The sequence below is a fragment of the Eumetopias jubatus genome, unplaced genomic scaffold, assembly GCF_037043125.1.
Source record: "Eumetopias jubatus isolate StellerSeaLion01/CBP00866 unplaced genomic scaffold, mEumJub1_p1.0 scaffold_6, whole genome shotgun sequence".
Classification (NCBI taxonomy): Eukaryota; Metazoa; Chordata; class Mammalia; order Carnivora; family Otariidae; genus Eumetopias; species Eumetopias jubatus.
Window position 1 is genome coordinate 106,657,527 of NW_028274812.1, and position 16,701 is coordinate 106,674,227.

General features: G+C 53.9%; 1 long non-coding RNA gene across 1 annotated transcript in view; it reads left to right on the forward strand.

The window, feature by feature from the left end:
* LOC148164121 (uncharacterized) overlaps positions 1 to 15,497 on the forward strand; it is a 35,469-nt gene extending 19,972 nt beyond the window's left edge. Inside the window, exons 3-4 of the long non-coding RNA XR_015768438.1 lie at positions 13,573 to 13,657; positions 14,165 to 15,497. This is a non-coding gene — a long non-coding RNA (uncharacterized LOC148164121). The remainder of the gene's footprint in view (positions 1 to 13,572; positions 13,658 to 14,164) is intronic.
* The last annotated feature ends 1,204 nt before the right edge of the window (positions 15,498 to 16,701 follow it).

Below are 16,701 nucleotides of genomic sequence, written 5' to 3' on the forward strand. Positions count from 1 at the left end.
TGAACCAACCTTGCAGCCCAGGAATAAATCCCACTTGGTGGTGGTGAGTAATCCTTTTAATGTACTGTTGGATCCTATTGGCTAGTATTTTGATGAGAATTTTTGCATCCATGTTCATCAGGGACATTGGTCTGTAATTCTGCTTTTTGGTGGGGTTTTTGTTTGGTTTTGGGATCAAGGTAAGGCAGGCCTCATAAAAAGAGATTGGAAGTTTTCCTACCATTTTGATTTTTTTGAAACAGCTTCAGAAGAATAGGTATTAATTCTTCTTTAAATGTTTGGTAGAATTCCCCTGGGAAGGCAGCTGGCCCTGGGCTCTTGTTTGTTGGAAGACTTTTGACTACTGCTTCAATTTCCTTGCTGGTTATAGGTCTGCTCAGGTTTTCTATTTCTTCCTGGTTCAGTTTTGGTAGTTTATTTTATTTTTATTTTTTTAAAAGATTTTTATTTATTTATTTGAGAGAGAGAGAGAAAGAGAGAGAGAGAGCACATGAGATGGGGGGAGGGTCAGAGGGAGAAGCAGACTCCCTGCCAAGCAGGGAGCCTGATGCGGGACTTGATCCCGGGACTCCAGGATCATGACCTGAGCCAAAGGCAGTCGCTTAACCAACTGAGCCACCCAGGCACCCTCAGTTTTGGTAGTTTATATGTCTCTTGGAATGCATTCATTTATTCCAGATTGCCTAATTTGTTGGCATATAGTTGCTCATAATATTTCTTACAATTGTTTGTATTTCTTCAGTGTTGGTTGTGATCTCTCCTCTTTCATTCATGATTTTATTTATTTGAGTCCTTTCTCTTTTCTTTTTGATAAGTCTGGCCAGGGGTTTATCAATCTTATTAAGTCTTTCAAAGAGTCAGCTCCTAGTTTTGTTGATCTGTTCTACTCTTCTTTTCGTTTCTATTTCATTGATTTCTGCTCTAATCTTTATTATTTCTCTTCTCCTGCTGGGTTTAGGCTTTATTTGCTATTCTTTCTCCAGCTTCTTTAGGTGTAGGGTTAGGTTGTGTATTTGAGAACTTTCTCGCTTCTTGAGAAGGGCTTGTAGTGCTAAATACTTCCCTCTTAGGACCATCTTTACTGCATCCCAAAGATTTTGAATGGTTGTATTTTCATTTTCATTTGTTTCCATGAATTTTTAAAATTCGTCTTTAATTTCCTGGTTGACCCATTCATTCTTTAGTAGGATACTCTTTAACCTCCAAGTATTTGAGTTCTTTCCGACTTTCCTCCTTTTCTAGTTCCAAAGCATTGTGGTCCAAAAATATGCAGGGAATGATCCCAATCTTTTGGTACCAGTTGAGACCTGATTTGTGACCCAGGATGTGATCTATTCTGGAGAATGTTCTGTGTGCACTCGAGAAGAATGTGTATTTTATTGTTTTGGGGTGGAATGTTCTGAATATATCTGCGAAGTACATCTGGTCCAGTGTGTCATTCAAAGCCCTTATTTCCTTGTTGATCTTCTGCTTAGATGATCTGTCCATTGCAGTGAGGAGGGTATTAAAATTCCCCACTATTATTGTATTATTATTGATGTGTTTCTTTGAATTTGTTATTAATTGCCTTATATAATTGGCTGCTCCCATGTTAGGGGCATAATTATTTATAATTGTTAGATCTTCTTGTTGGATAGACCCTTTAAGTATGATATAGTGTCCTTCTTCATCTCTTATTATAGTCTTTGGTTTAAAATCTAATTTGTCTGATATAAGGATTGCCACCCCAGGTTTTTTTTTTTAATTTTTTATTTATTTATTTATTTTATTATTATTATTTTTAAGATTTTATTTATTTATTTGACAGAGAGATAAAGAGCACAAGTAGGCAGAGTGGCAGCAGAGGGAGAGGGAAAGGCAGGCTCTCCGCTGAGAGGGAGCCGGACGTGGGGCTCGATCCCAGGACTCCAGGATCATGACCTGAGCTGAAGGTAGCCACTTAACCGACTGAGCCACCCAGGCACCCCCAGGTTTTTTTTTTTTTAATGTACATTAGCATGATAAATGGTTTTCCACTCCCTCACTTTAAACCTGGAGGTGTCTTTGGGTCTAAAGTGAGTCTGTTGCAGGCAGCATATCGATGGTTCTTGCTTTTTTATCCAATCTGAAACCCTGTGTCTTTTGAGTGGGGCATTTAGCCCATTTACATTCATATCTCACATATTCTTTATCCATTCATCTATCGGTGGACAGAGGAGTGTAGTTCTTCATTGTGCAAACTGCCTTGTGCTTTGTGGGATATTTAGCAACTCTGGCCCATGGCACCCAATGCCAGACCACCTCTCATCATTGTTACAATAAAAAAGACTAACACATTTTCAAATGCTCTAGGAATATCTCCACTAGACTGGGTGATTCCTCAGGATCTTCCAGTTTGGATATTCTTGGAATCCTCTGGTTAGTATGTAGGGACCACTGGTGGCCCAGAAATATGCAGAGTCCTGAATCGTGGGTCAATGTTGGGGAAGAGCTTGAACCAAACTGGAGATAATGCCCATACCATGACTGAGCACCTGAGGATAGAACTAGTGTCCAGTTTCCCAGTCTTCAAAGGGGCACAAACTCCCAGCCGGCTCTGGCTGGCTTCCCAACCTGAAGAGTTTCAGTCTGCCCTGATGGACAGGAGTCCAGACAGTAGGTGATATTCTGGTGAGGAAAGGACAAGCTACAGCAGTAGCCCATGGGGAGGGACCAGCTGGCAGGGCAGCGGCTAGGACTTGGACAACATCATGAGGGATCAGAGGATTTGCAAGAGCAGGTTAAAAAGTCAGTTTCCTTACGCAGGCCATCCCAGGAGCTTGGTGGGGTGGATGGGGGACAGCTGTGACTTGGAGAGCAGGCCAGGGCTCGGGACTGACCACCAGGCTTGTGGGCGGTGGTTATGGGCAGTGGGATGGTTATGAGGGCACTGATCTGGAGGAGGCTGCAAACACACTTGGTTGTCCCGTCTCGTTGGTGGCGGTGGATAGGGGCTGAGAAAGATTGCTGTGTTCATGAGAGATGAACACTGACCAGGGATGAGACAAATGAACAGCAGCCATTCCTCAGAGATAGTTTGTGGCTGGGGCCCTGGGGAAACCAGAATGTTGCCCAATGTTGAAAGCTCAGGATGAGTTTTCAGAAGGTTCTGGGAATTGCTCCATTCACTAACTCACCGAGTCATCCAACCCACAAGCATCTCTGAGGCTGCTATGAGACCACCCCGATCTTGTACATGTCCTGGGACCGTAGCTCCTCTGGCGTGAGGTGTCAGAGCTTTGGTGACTGGTAAAGGGGGAACTTGGCAGGAGAAGAAGTGGTTAATATTTCTCCAGCGGGGTCTAGGAGAGGCTGCTCTGAGTTGAGACCACTGGCCTCAAGCAGGTAAGGGGCAGGAAGGTAGAGGGCTGGAAAGGACATTGCTGGGTAGAGCGCCACTTGAGCTCATGCGCGGCAACCACCCTGTGAGTTAGAGGCTCCGCTTTCCCTCGTTTTGCAGATGAACAGAGGCTCACTCTTGCATTCAGAAGGGCATTTCTCCAGGTTCTTCCAGCTTGAGCTGCCCTGAGAATCTCCAATGGCCCTTGCTGTGATGTCTGCGATCTTGGGATCTCAGGTGGCGCCTGCCGGAGTGGGACGCAGGCGGCCTCTGGGTCCCCTCTGCTCCTTCTGACGGCAACGTCTGGGCCTCAGCGGTAACACCATACATCGGTTTGCCACAAGCCTGGTTATACGGCTGGCCTCCTGGAATCTGCTCACCCTCAGGCAAACTGATAAAACCAAATTTTTGAACTTTCCACACCAAGGACTGAGGTTTGGTGACTCCACTGTGCACCCAAGAATGCTAGCTAACATGTTCTAACATGAGTACTTGTGATGTGCCTGGCACTGCTCTCAGCAATTCAGCTCTATTAACTCACTGGAGCCGCACACCAACCTGGGAGCTAGGTACCCTTGTTAGCCTCATTTTACAGATGAGGAGACAGGTATGGAGAGGCTGAGTAACTTGCCTATAGTCGCACAGCTGATAATGGGCAAATCCGGGTTCAAATCCGGGTGTGTTGGCTCCAGAGGCTCCAGAAGTGTGGCCAGGGGCTGGCTGAAGCAGACTGCCCCCCTCTGAGCTAAGGACATCTGGATTTGGGTCCCCAAAGGCTGCAGTGGAATTTCAGTGCATTAGCTATGTAACCTGAAACACATCCCCCTTACTCTCCTGAATATCTGTTTTCGCCCTGGTTGAATGGAAGGATTGAAATGCATGATCCCAACTTGGTTCCAGCTCTGACATTTCAAGAGGCTTCATCAGGCTAAAATAAGCAGCAAGAGGCGCATCACGGTTGCGAAAGGGAGCCTGGGATGTGCGTGCGTAGAAGCCTGGAGGCTCTTCCTGGTGAGGAAGCATGGAGGGCTAATTGCGAGTGCATGAGCTCAGCTGGGGGCCACTTTCTCCCCTGTGTCCACAGCTGGCTGTGAGTCACTGACGGGTCACTGGCCACAGCAGGGCTGCTGGAGACAGGGCAGTCCCAGAGCACGGACAGAAGACAAGTCCAACCTGGTCCCAGCCTTAGGGGCCCCTGGGCGCGTTCTTCCCAGTCCCCATCTAGACGCTACTGCACTCCGGCTAGAAAGTGCTCCATCTTTGTCTCCCCAAGCAGAACACCCCTTTCTATCTCAGCTCTGTCAGCCCTGGTCCCTGGGCTGCTCAGCTCACACCCAGTGGATCCCTCCTCTGAGCCAGCGGTGGGTTAGAGGCAGCTAAGACTACAGTTCCTGCTCTCAGGAAGCTCACAGGGCTTGGGGGTGGAGGGGGAGGGACAGGGCTCCTAGGCATGAGCTGGACCTACGTCTCAGGCTTCTGAACATGCCAGGGGGAGCTCAGAGCCAGGGCACCTGCCCCGCCCACCCCAGCCTCTGCAGGCCAGGTCATTGCCAAGTGAGACCAGGTGCCAAGTTCCTCCTTCTCAATCCCATCCCCAACCCCAAGGAGGAAGGTGCCACAGGAGCATTGACCTCAGGACAGATTCGTGCCAAGGGGTCAGCCCCTGGGAAAGTAGCCCAAAGGGGGTGACCTTTTTGGCAAGAGTGAGAGGGGAATCAGGACAAAGCTGCTCCCAAGACACCTCTGTCCTTGCCCTGCTGCAAATGTCATCCAGCACGACACGTCTGGCGTTGCTGGACGGATTAGAAGTGTGCTTTTCTGTAAGCGTGTGTGCAGCGTGCATCTCGGGGCCGTGGCTATTTGTCCACCTGGGGTCTGACTCAGATGCAATTCTGAGACATGGGTCAGCTGTCTGCAGCCTCCTGCTCATGTGTGAATACTCGGTAGTAATCATCCTCATTCATTCATTCATTCATTCATTCATTCATTCAAGTAATAGCACCTCTGCCAAGTGCTCCTCTTGGTTCTGCTTAAACTCATCCCGAGAAACTCACTGTCTTCTGGGGCAGCCTGATCCACATTGTGACCATCTGACTTCAAAAACCTTCCTATTGATGATTTGAAATCTGACTCCCTGGGCTGATCTTCTCCTGGTGCTCCTGCTCCTTCTGCCCCTGGAGAACCTATATATGGCAGCCCTCGGACAGTTCAAGGGACCTCCATTCCCCCACCCTCCCTCCTTCTCTCTCTTTCTTCCCTCCCTCTGTAGACATTTATGGAGCTCCTATGATGTGCCAGGCACCAGGAAAACAATAGTAAGCAACGGCACATACGGCCCTTGACCTCACGGTGCTTATAGTCCATTAGGGAGACACCGCTTCTGGTAAGGGCAACCCCAAGACCAGGGCTGGGTGGCAGGCAGAGCATATAAACGTGGGACACAACTGACAGTGAGGTCAGAAAAGGCTTCCCTGAGGAAGTAGAGCTGTAGCTGCTGTGAAGAAGGTACAGAGCTGAACTAGCTGAGTAGCTGGAGACTCACCAGTACGCAAAGGCTGTGGCTAGGGCGGGGGCCTCCCAGATGCCGGAGTCTTGTTTTGGGGGTTAAACATCCTTGTGGTAGTTCCTCCTATGATGGGCTTTCTAGAGCCTTCCGCACCCTGTCACTCTGTCATTGTCCCCTTCATGGGGAGATCCCCAGGTCTGGACCCACGGCTCCTGGAGGGCCTGGCCAACTCAGAGCCTGGGGGCTGCCCCTCTCTCTTCTAGCTGGCTGCTGTCCTCCCATTAGCACAGCTCAGATCTGCATATTCGTCGCTCCCTAGGGAACAAGTCCCCTCCCAGCAATGCTCACCCAAATCCATCTTACTTGTGCCCCCCACCCCCAGTTTGTGTCTGAGCTGTTCGGTATCTGACCTTGCGTTCGAGTCCTTGTGTTGGTGTACGAATGCTCATCTCTCTGATGTGGCCTGCTTGTTCCAGTCCAGCAGAGTCTGTTCTGAGTCTAGATTCTGCTGCTGGCTGGGATGTGCGGGGCTGCACTCCCTGTGAACGTGACTGGCCAAGGAGTTTGCATGTCCTGTCTGCGTATCCTGGACGAGGTACTGGCAGGCAAGGTCTCAGAGAGTACGGGGGGTGACAGGGAAGGCAAGAGGCCTGAGAGCTGGGGAGGGGGGTTTGGAGGACCAGCTACTGGGGCTCCAGAGAGAGGTGCCTAGGGCCTGAGGCCTACACTATGCTGAAGCCACACTGTTCTGTGACCTCTGACCCCTGTCCCGTGCCTTTCTACAGCCCTCATCAATACAGACCAAGGAGTGGGGCCGGCTGCATGTGTGTCTGTGCATGTGTGGTATGCCCACGTCTGTCTGTGTCTGTGGGTGTGAGGTGTGTGAATGTGTGTGAGTTGTCCAATTAGGCCTTGCTGTTGGTTGGCACCCATCATTTGCCAGTAGTAACCCTATCACTTGGGGGGATCCAGGTCACCAGAGCCCTAGAAGAGCTTCCACCAGACCTGCCTTGCCTAACAGCCATACCAGGTGGCCCCATCTGCCCTCCTGCCCTCCTGTCTGCCTTCAGGGTCCTCACTCACCACCCTAGTCCCCCGGGGAGCTGACTGGGCAAGCGGGCAGGACCCCCCACCCCAGTCCTTTACTTCTGTCCACAGGTCACCCTGCCACTGGTGCCATCCCTCTGGTCCCTCTTTTTACTTCATCACTTCCCCTGTCACCCCTCTCCTCACCTTCTCAGACTCAGCTGGGGCATGGACTCCTCCAGGAAGCCCTCCTTGATCCACCTCTGTGTTCTCACAGACTGGAGGCCCTAAGAGGGCAGGGCCCCTGTGGGATTTATTATAGTGTTAGAGGCTAAAACTCAATACATCTTTTTTTAAAAAATTTATTTATTTATTTGAGAGAGAGAGAGAGAGAGTACAAGCTGGGGTGGGGGCAGAGGGAGAGGGAGAAGCAGACTCCCCGCTGAGCAGGGAGCTCGACTTGGAGCTCAATCCCAGGACCCTGAGATCATGACCTGAGCTGAAGGCAAGGGGCAGGTCCCTCTAGAGTTGGGGGGGCGGGACAGGGTCCTGGGATTGAGACTGAGCCACCCAGCCGCCCCAAAACTGAGGAAATTGAGATTGAGCCACCCAGCCGCCCCAAAACTCAATACATCTTATTAGATGAATGAAACAGTAACCTCTCTAGGCTTCATATTTCTTATCTGTAAAATGAAAATAAATGAAATTTGACACACAGGGTTCTGAGGCGGCTTGTGGGAGACGGTGCATGTGAATGTCCTAGTATCATGCTGGGCATATAGCAGATGTCCTGAAACACTCCTCACTTTCTTGCCCTTTAATGTTTGTGAACCCGTGTTCTTTTTTTTTTTTTAAAGATTTTATTTATTTTATTTGAGAGAGAGAGAATGAGAGATAGAGAGCACGAGAGGGAAGAGGGTCAGAGGGCGGAGCAGACTCCCTGCCGGGCTGGGAGCCTGATGCGGGACTCGATCCCGGGACTCCAGGATCATGACCTGAGCCGAAGGCAGTCGCTTAACCAACTGAGCCACCCAGGTGCCGGCCGTGTTCTTTTCTGTTTTAAAAATATTGTACATTTTTGGACTCTTTGTTTCCAAAGCATGACTGGCTTCTCGGAGCTCAGGTCTGCACTCAAATGTCACCTTCTCCCAAAGACAGTCTTTGACTACGCCATCTGAAATCGCCCCACCCATCCCACACTCTCCACTCCAAGTCTTATCATGACCTGAACTTTTGTCTTTTCTGACTTGTTGATCAACTGTCATCCCTCCCTAGAATGTGAGTACCACGAGGGCAGAGACTTTGGCTGATTTTTCTATTCCCATAGCCCCAGTGCCCAGAGCCGTGCCTGGCAGAGAACAGAGATCCAGGAGTTCCCTAGGCCAAGGCAGAGAAGTCTCTAGGGGACAAATGACTCTGTGTGTGTGTGTGTGTGTGTGTGTGTGTGTGTGTGTGTGTGTGTGTTTGGGATAGGGTGAGGTGCCCTGAGGGAAATCAGGAAAAATGGTCTGTCTGGGGCTGTGCAGGTGCATGCTGCCTGGGGGTGTAAGTGTGGGGGCAGCACCTCCTTTGCCTGGTGACCCTGGGTGGCTGGGCTGAACACAAGCCTTTCTCAGCACCCCTGAGCGCAGGCCATCTGTTGGCAAGGGGGGACTGGGGTACTTCAGCAGTTCCCCCACTCTGGAGGGACCCGCCCCGCTGCCCTGTGCTGGGACCCCAGGCCCAGGCCTGCCTCTTATTGGTGTTATCTTTCTTCCCTCTGTGGCACCTGCTCCCCTCCTCACTCTGGCCTTCCTGTCACCAGTGCCCCAAGGGCCCCCTCCCACCTGCATTCCCTGTTGGCACCGAATCCTCACACTTGCAGCTTTAGTGGTGCTGTGGGGCTCCCCGGGGCTCCTGCAGTGGGGTACACAACCCCAGCTGGGTTTCCTGGTGCTCGGCCTCCTACAGCTCAACCACCGCGGGGCCCTTACCAGCCGCCCACCCCTGCCGCTCTGGTCCTTGTCCTAGGCATAGTGAGAGGGATTCCAGAAAAAAGCTGCAGAGGCTCCTGCCATAAGTGCTGCCCCTCCCACTGGGGAAGGGCCCTCTCTGTCTCCACTCATCCCACTCTCCCCCCACCTGAGGGGCCCAGCACCAGAGAAACCCACCTGACTTCTGGCTGGGGCGGGGGTGGGTGGGTAGGGAGGGCAGTGAGCGTTTGCATGTACCCAGATTTGGACCCAGGCTCCCACCCAGCCCTGCTGGAGTTACCCAGTGTTGAAAGGATGCCCCCTATCTGTTTGAGCCCCCCACCCTGTTATCCCGGGGCCCTGCTCCCTACACCCGGAAGGCCCACAATCACTGCTTCATGCTCAGAGCTGTCAGAACCCCCAGTTCGAGAGCTCCCAGCCCTGGCAGGGCCCCAGAATGCTTGCAAGGGAAGGATTTCAGGGTTCAGAGGTTTATGAAGTGTGCTCTTTGGAGTGCCCTGGAGCTGATATGTGTGTGTGTGTGTGTGTGTGTGTGTGTGTGAGAGAGAGAGAGAGAGAGAGAGATGGACTAGGGTCCTGGGCCCCCACTCCTATTTTGACCATAGAACCCCAAACGTTTTCTGTGTTACCAGTAGAGATGCCACTTAAGTTGCTAAACAGAAGGATCCGTTATTTAAAAAAAAAAGTTTGAAAACCATGAAAACTGGACAAAAGTCCTTTTACATATGGGGAAACTGAGGCCCCGAGAAGCACATAGCTTCTCAAGGTCACAGTGGGATCAGTGGCAGAGCTGGTACCATACCAGACTGCCTGGCTCATAGGCTGACAATCTTGCCAAGATCAGGCTGAAATGTCCCTCTCAGGAGGTGGCAATTGGGGGTGGAGTGCCAGGAAGGCCCCATCCAGAGAAGCGGGTTAAGGTCACAGCCTCCCCACCCCACAGGCCCCCTGTGAAGGGCCTGGGAGAAGAGTTGCTTTGGAAAGGTGGCTCAATTCTTAACTGGAGGCTTGAGGTTTTGAAGTGGGAAGGGGAAGGATGAGGGAGGAAGAGTGGAAAGTGAGCAGGGGACAGGGATGCATCCTCTGGGGCACTCACACCTGCTCCCCCTTTCAGAGCACCAAAGGCCCTCCTGCCAGTTTGAGATTGCGTCTACATCCTTTTTTTTTTTTTTTTAAAGATTTTATTTATTTGATAGAGAGAGACACAGTGAGAGAGGGAACACAAGCAGGGGGAGTGGGAGAGGGAGAAACAGGCTTCCTGCTGAGCAGAGAGCCCTATGCGGGGCTTGATCCCAGGACCTGGGGATCATGACCTGAGTGGAAGGCAGGCGCCCAACCAACCGAGCCACCCAGGCACCCCCCCCTTTTTTTTTTAAGAGAGACTGCTTCTACATTCTCCCATGGTCACTCTGACAGGTCTCCATAGGAGGAAGGCTGCTCCAGGGGTCCCCCCCGCTCCACAACCGTGACTCACTGGAAGCAGCCCCTGACCCCAAACACCTGAGTTCCAAGGAGAGGGAGCTTGGGCCAGGCATAGAGGGGGGGCTGGGTGGCCTTGAGGTGATGACTTCTGCGGTGGGGAAGTTGTGAAGAAGGGGGTGGGGATTTCAGTCTCAGGGTTCCTGTGGACACCTCCCTACTGACAACAGCAGAAATGGCACAGTAGGGGGCCCTATGGCACTCACCATGTCTCCCCTCGGTGTCCAGATGGGCACCTGGGAAAATGCTATTGGATGAAAGAATGTGTCCGTCTCCCCCCAGGCCCCCCACAGTCACAAGCCCCTCCCTCTCCCCACACCTCTGTCCTTTAGAGACTACAAGGACTGAGTTATTCTTAGTAGGTTTCATTCATCAAAGCATGACAAACGGTGTCCTGGGAGGAATGCCCGGGTGCTGCCAGAGCCAGAGGGCTGGGGTGGGGTGCAAAGGCCCTGTCTCAGGCGAGAATCCAGTGCATTCAAGGAGCTCCAGACTGGGGGGGAGCCATAGCCCTGCCCTCAGGGAGCCGGGAGACACAGCCTTGCCCTCGGGGAGCTTCCTGTGATGGAGGATACTACCCCCACACCCCAGTCCCCTAGCCCTCAGTAAGATCCTAGACTAAAGGGAGAGATCTAATATCCTGCCCTCAAGGAACCTTTAGTTGCATGGCAGAAAAACCGCTACCATCCCTGCTGGGGAAGGCACACCCAAGGCACAGATTGAAATTCAAGATGAAAAAAAAGGGGTACCAGAGGGGTTTCCAGAGGCATGTGCAGCCCCCACTGCCACCGCATCTGGGGAGCCTAAACGGGGGCGCCCAGGGTCACTCACCTGGGCAGGCTTACCAAGAAACATGCAAAGACTACATGGGGGTGGCATTAGCCCAGACCAAGATCCCGGCACCTGAGAAAAGGTTAAAGGCAAAGCCAAGTGGACTGGTTTCAATCAGGGGTCTCAAACCCAAATGCCTTTGGGGACTAGTCTAACCACACTGGCCTTTGCCAATGGGGAGGGCAGTCAGACAACTCACACTGTCTGTCAGCTCTCATATTCAATAAAAGAAAAAACACACATACTCATTGCAGGCCAAACAAAACCTCACTAAAGATTAAACTTGGCCCAGGGCCATGAGTCTGCAGCCCCCTGGACATCAGGAAAGAGCTCCTGATAGAGGAAAGGTTTAAGCCTGGTTTGGATAAAGAAGCTGACAGCCAAGTTGCTCCTTCTTAGTCCCGGCCACCAGGCCTGGCTTCCGTGTCTTCAGGGCCTTCTCCCACCCTTCCCGGGAAGCAAGACTTTAGCCACTCCTCACTAGCTCCCTTCTGACACACAGGTCACAGCTGGTGGGCCTCCCGGCCCCCCTGCGGCTCCAGGTCTGTGATGAAGGTATCACCTTTCCTTGCGAGAGGGTAATTTCCCTGTCAGGGGAAGGAGCCTGTGGGGCGGGTCACAAGCCACCCTGAAATAAGCTGATCTGGGAGTTCTGGCTGGGTGGCCTTCCCCGTGAAAACCTTCACTTTTCTGTGCCTCACGTGCAAAATGGGGATACTCTTGCCCTGGTGCCCTGCCCTGGACAGTTACTTTCCACGGGCCTCAGTGTCCCTGTCAACGCAACGGGTCCTGCCTCCTCCCCACACTCCGAGTCCCTTGTCCCTTCCGGACAGACAACTGGAGGGCTGTCGGCTCACGGGAGGGAGGGGCGGGACGGCCTTCTGCACCTTGAGGCTCGGGTCTCCAAGTCCTGCACCTCCCCTCTCCCCACCACAGGTGGGGTCTCAGGGCAGTCTGGGAGGGCAACAGGAGGCGTCGGCGGGCAGAGCCACCGCGCGCGCTCCTGGGCCCGGGGAAAGGGACGGGTTCCTAATTAGGACGTGTTGGCCCAGCGCCGCAGAGCGCCGCGGAGAAGAGCGGCGGTGGGTAATTAGAGCGCGTTAGCAGTGCCCCTGCAATCCTGTAATTTCTCCGCGCGCTCCGGGTGTGTGGTGAGAGGTGAAGCGATGCGGGCTCGGCTCTGAGTCAGACTCTCCGAGGTCCGGGTGGGGACGCAGGGGGCGGCAGAGGCCGTGGAGAAAGGACTCCTGCCGCGGGAGGCGCCATCGCCTTCCCCCGGCGCGGAGTCAGCTGTCCCCGGGCTGCTCGCCAGGCGCCCCACGGCCGCGCGCACGGGAGGGCGTGGCCTGGGGGCGTGGCCAGGAGGGGGCGTGCCCCCACCGCCCCTGGCTTCCAGGGGGCGCTCTTCGGTCCAGCGGCTCTTCCGCGGGCATCGAGCGGTGTCCCCGCACCTAGCCATGTGGCCCGCTCCCCGCGCGCAGGTGGACTGAAAGAGATGCTGGTGCAATGCGCGAGGCAGAGACTCCCCAAATTCCGTCAGCGATGGGCAACAGGTCTTAGGACGGCGATAGAAAAAAGAGAGAGAGCTATCAGAAGGGAGTGGGGACGCATATTGTACCCGAGCACTGAAATCAATTCTGGGGGAGCAGGGAGGAGCCAGTGGGGGGCTGAGGCTGGGAGGGGAGTTTATTTATTAGCCAGATTAGCCAGCATTAATGGGGGAGCAGTGGTGGCCGGCGGCGGCAGGGACATAGTTGGCATAGCTGGCATAGCGGCGGGGCCTCCCGCGGCGCGGGGCTCTGCCGGCTTCAAAGGGGCTTAAAGAGGCCCGTGGTGGCACTGCCACGGCCCCGCGGGGGAGGGCGTGGGCGCAGGCGGTGGGGGAGAAGGCGGCCATTGTGCACCAAGGGATTAGGGATCTGGCCTGGAAGGAATTTTAAACTGCTGCGAGCCAGCGCCCCAGGACTCCCCTCCCGCCCCACCACTGCTCTCCTGAGCTGGAGCACGCTGTGATGTTTACCTGCATTTTGGTGTCTGGGGGTCCTCCCCCTTCCTTCCTCCCTTAGATCGGATACATCTCGGGTTGTCAGCTTTGACAAATAAAAGTACAGGATGTCCGGTTAAATTTGAATTCCAAATAAGCAATGAATACTTTTTTTTTTTAGCGTAAGTACGCCCCATATGTTGTATGGGATATACTTATACTAAAATATTCGTCGTTTAACTGAAATTCAAATTTAACTGGACGTCTTGTATTTTTTTCTAGCAGCACTAAAGTCACTGAAATGTCTAATCCATGTCAGCAACAGATTGGGGGGCCCAGAAAAATTCTATGTGGCCGTGTGTCTCTACCCTCAGACTAAGTTTCTTGAAGCCCGGTACTCTGTTTCACCCTTCAGAATGGAGCTTTGATGGTAGAACACGTCTCCATCGGAGTGGGATCTTCCTGAGATCGGGGGCTGAATTTCAGATTGGAGCGAGTAGGTAAATGTCTGAGTCCCCTTCATTACACTGGGCATACCCGAGGCGGGATTTGTGTGCTATTGGGAGGGCGGGTCTGTCTCCTCCCTCAGGCAGGTGGAGGGCCCTCCCCCCATTAGTATAGCTCCCTGCCCACAGGGGGCGCTAAGGGCCCAGAGCACTGACCTACAGATGGATGGGTCCTGGATTTTGGCGCTCAGGGCTGGCAGGTTCTCTGGAATGGATGCACCTGGGGATTTGGGGGGTGGGGCCTCCATCCTGTGTGGCTCCTGACTTGGTCCTTGCTCTGGCAGTCGAGGCCAAGGCCTGCCGGGGCCAGAGGCTGTGGCCAGCATTGTGGGAGAAGCTCTGAGTCTGGTTACCCAGTTTCTGCCAGGAAGGGACAGTGTGGCCCTAGGTACAGAAGGGCCCTACCCCCACCTTTAACCATGACAGCAAGCCCCTATCCTCCATTAGCCTCACTAAAGCCCACTGCCCAGCCTTCGCCTGTTCTGTTCTCTCTGTCCAAAGCACCTGCTCTTCCTGTCCTCAAGAACACCTGAAGTCTCACCACTTCTGGATGCTCTGGCCTTCAGCAGAGTAGGTATGGACAGGTAGGCTATTTGGGCCCTGGGGGATCTTATGGTAAAAAGAGCCCTCTGTCTGCTCCCTCCTTCCTCACCAGCCTGGGGCCACAGGGGCCAAAGAGGGGCTAAAGGCAAGGGTGGGAAGGACGGGAAGGTTGGGGAGTGTAGATGCAAGCCTCTGCCACCCTCTCCTCCCCCTCCGCCCCCTGTAGCCCCTTCCCAAAACCCTTCATACCCTGGGGCCTCTCAACTCTTTTCCCTTAAAGCTGAGGGAAGCTGGGGAGAAGTCTTTTCCCACGGTCCCAGCCTCAACAACCCCCCACCCCCTGCTCCTTTGGCCACAACCACCTCAGCCTCTACAGAGCCTGGCCTGGCCCACCCCATCCCTGCAGGGCCCCCTCCTTGTGCTGGGGCGCCTGCTTCCGCGGGTGGCATCATCACCCCATTCCTTAGCCTGCCCAGTCATCAGGTCGGCAATTAGCTACTTCCTCTCAGCAGCATGAGGCCACCAAACGTCACAGCCCCTCCCCCGGCCAGCCGCGGGAGGGAGTGCTGGGGGTGCCCCCCACACTTTGTAGTATGTGCCAAGTCCTGGCGTGAATCCCCCCTCAAAACCACTGAGCGCTGGGGTAATGAGCCTCCCATCGAGGAAGCCGGGTGCTCCCTGTGTTTCCTGGGGGCGGGAGAAGCCTCCTCCTCCATGTCACCCCATCCCATTGGATGAGGACACTCCCGCTGCCTGGGTGGGGCCATACCAGCTCAAGGGCACCAGTGGCCAGAGCAGGCGGGGCCTCAGACCCAGGTGTCTCTGTCCCCAGATACAGGCGGCTTTTACCAGGCTCTTACCTGGGGCCAGGAGACTGAACTGACGGTGGCGGATCTATGGTAAGGGGAGAGAAATGGGGAGTCATGCTACAGACACCCAAAGATGCAGGGGGGCAGACTCTTCATGAACACCCACAGGGGCTGGCACACCCGTGCCTAGGCACACTCACAGATACGGCCCGTGCAATGTATATCCCACCGCAACTCTGCCCTCGTGTGTCTCCGATGGGCAAACCCAGCTGGAGCTACAGCTGTGTGCCCAGAAGCCCCATCCTCCAGACGTGTGCACGCAAACCCACCAACATTCTCAGAGAGTCAGTAAACTCACGACCACACCAAAAACAAAACCAGGACACGGCCAAGAAGTCCAGGAGGGTGGGAGGAGAGGGAGAGACCACCCCCTAATTTGTCCCGCCACCCCACGGGCCAGGCGGTCTTCCTGGGGCAGGGGGGGGAGCAAGACCGCACCTGGAGGGGGTGTGTGTGGTGGGCAGGTGGGCTGCCGCAAGAGCAGCTGTGGTCTGAGTGTGGAGGAGTGGGTGAGGTGTGGATTTCCAGAGAGAATAAAAAATGCCAAAAAACATAAACACGTGTGTCATTTTCGGCAGGCCATTTAACTCCTTAGGACCTCTGCAATAACATCTGTAAAATGGGGATGACCAGAACACCATTTAAACTTGGTTGTGAGGGTTAAATGAGATCAGTGGCTCACAGTGGGCCCTACGCCAACAAGACTATGGAAGAGACCCTCCCAATGTCCCGTCTCTGGGTGGTGGGTTTGCCTAAAAGAGCTGCCCTGGGAGATTAACAGCCTTCTTTCTGGGCCTTACCTGAACACATACTCGCCTCTGTCTTTCTCCCTTTCTGGTTGGGCCCCAGGCCAGGCATGATGGGTGATGGGGCGCTAATCCAGATGGGCCTGGGGGCGGGGCTTGGGAGGAGCTGGCTACCTGCCCCACCCCTACCTGTCTGGCACGGCAGGAGCTGAGGGCTGGCTTCCAGCCCCAAGAGGGTATGAGTCAGCCAGAGCCTCCCCATCCAGGCAGATGCTGTGCAGGGGATAGGAGCTTGGGTGGAGGGGCTTTCTAGGAACATTCCTGGAAAAGGACCTGGGAACAGGCGTTGCCACCTGGAGCCACCTCCTCAGCCTCCCGACCTGTGCCCAGCTCAGCAAATACCCTTGTCCTTGCTTCTCACAGCTCACCCTCTGGAGTCATGAGGCAAGGCCCCACTTGCCCACCCCCAGCTAGCCCTAAGCACCTCCTCAGCCACAGCAGGGAGCTGGGCCCACTGCCGCCATGCTGCCTTCCCACCCTCCTCAGCAAGGCCAGCGGGGTCTCTAAAGCCCTGCACGCAGGGGCACACATGCACACCTGCCCACAAACACGTGCCCATGGCCACAGACGCACAACCAGAGACACCAACGTAGACATGTCCTGGCAAGCACATGCACACACACACCGCGCTCCCTCACGCTGTAGACACCCACACAAACACTCATGTGTACTCACATACAAACGTGCTGAGTCATAATCAGTGTGGTTGGTTGGATGTGTCCCTCAAGAGATAAGTTGAAGTCCTAACCCCCAGTACCTGGGAACCTGACCTTCGTTGGAAATAGAGTCTCCGTAGAGGTAATCAGGTTAAGATGATAGC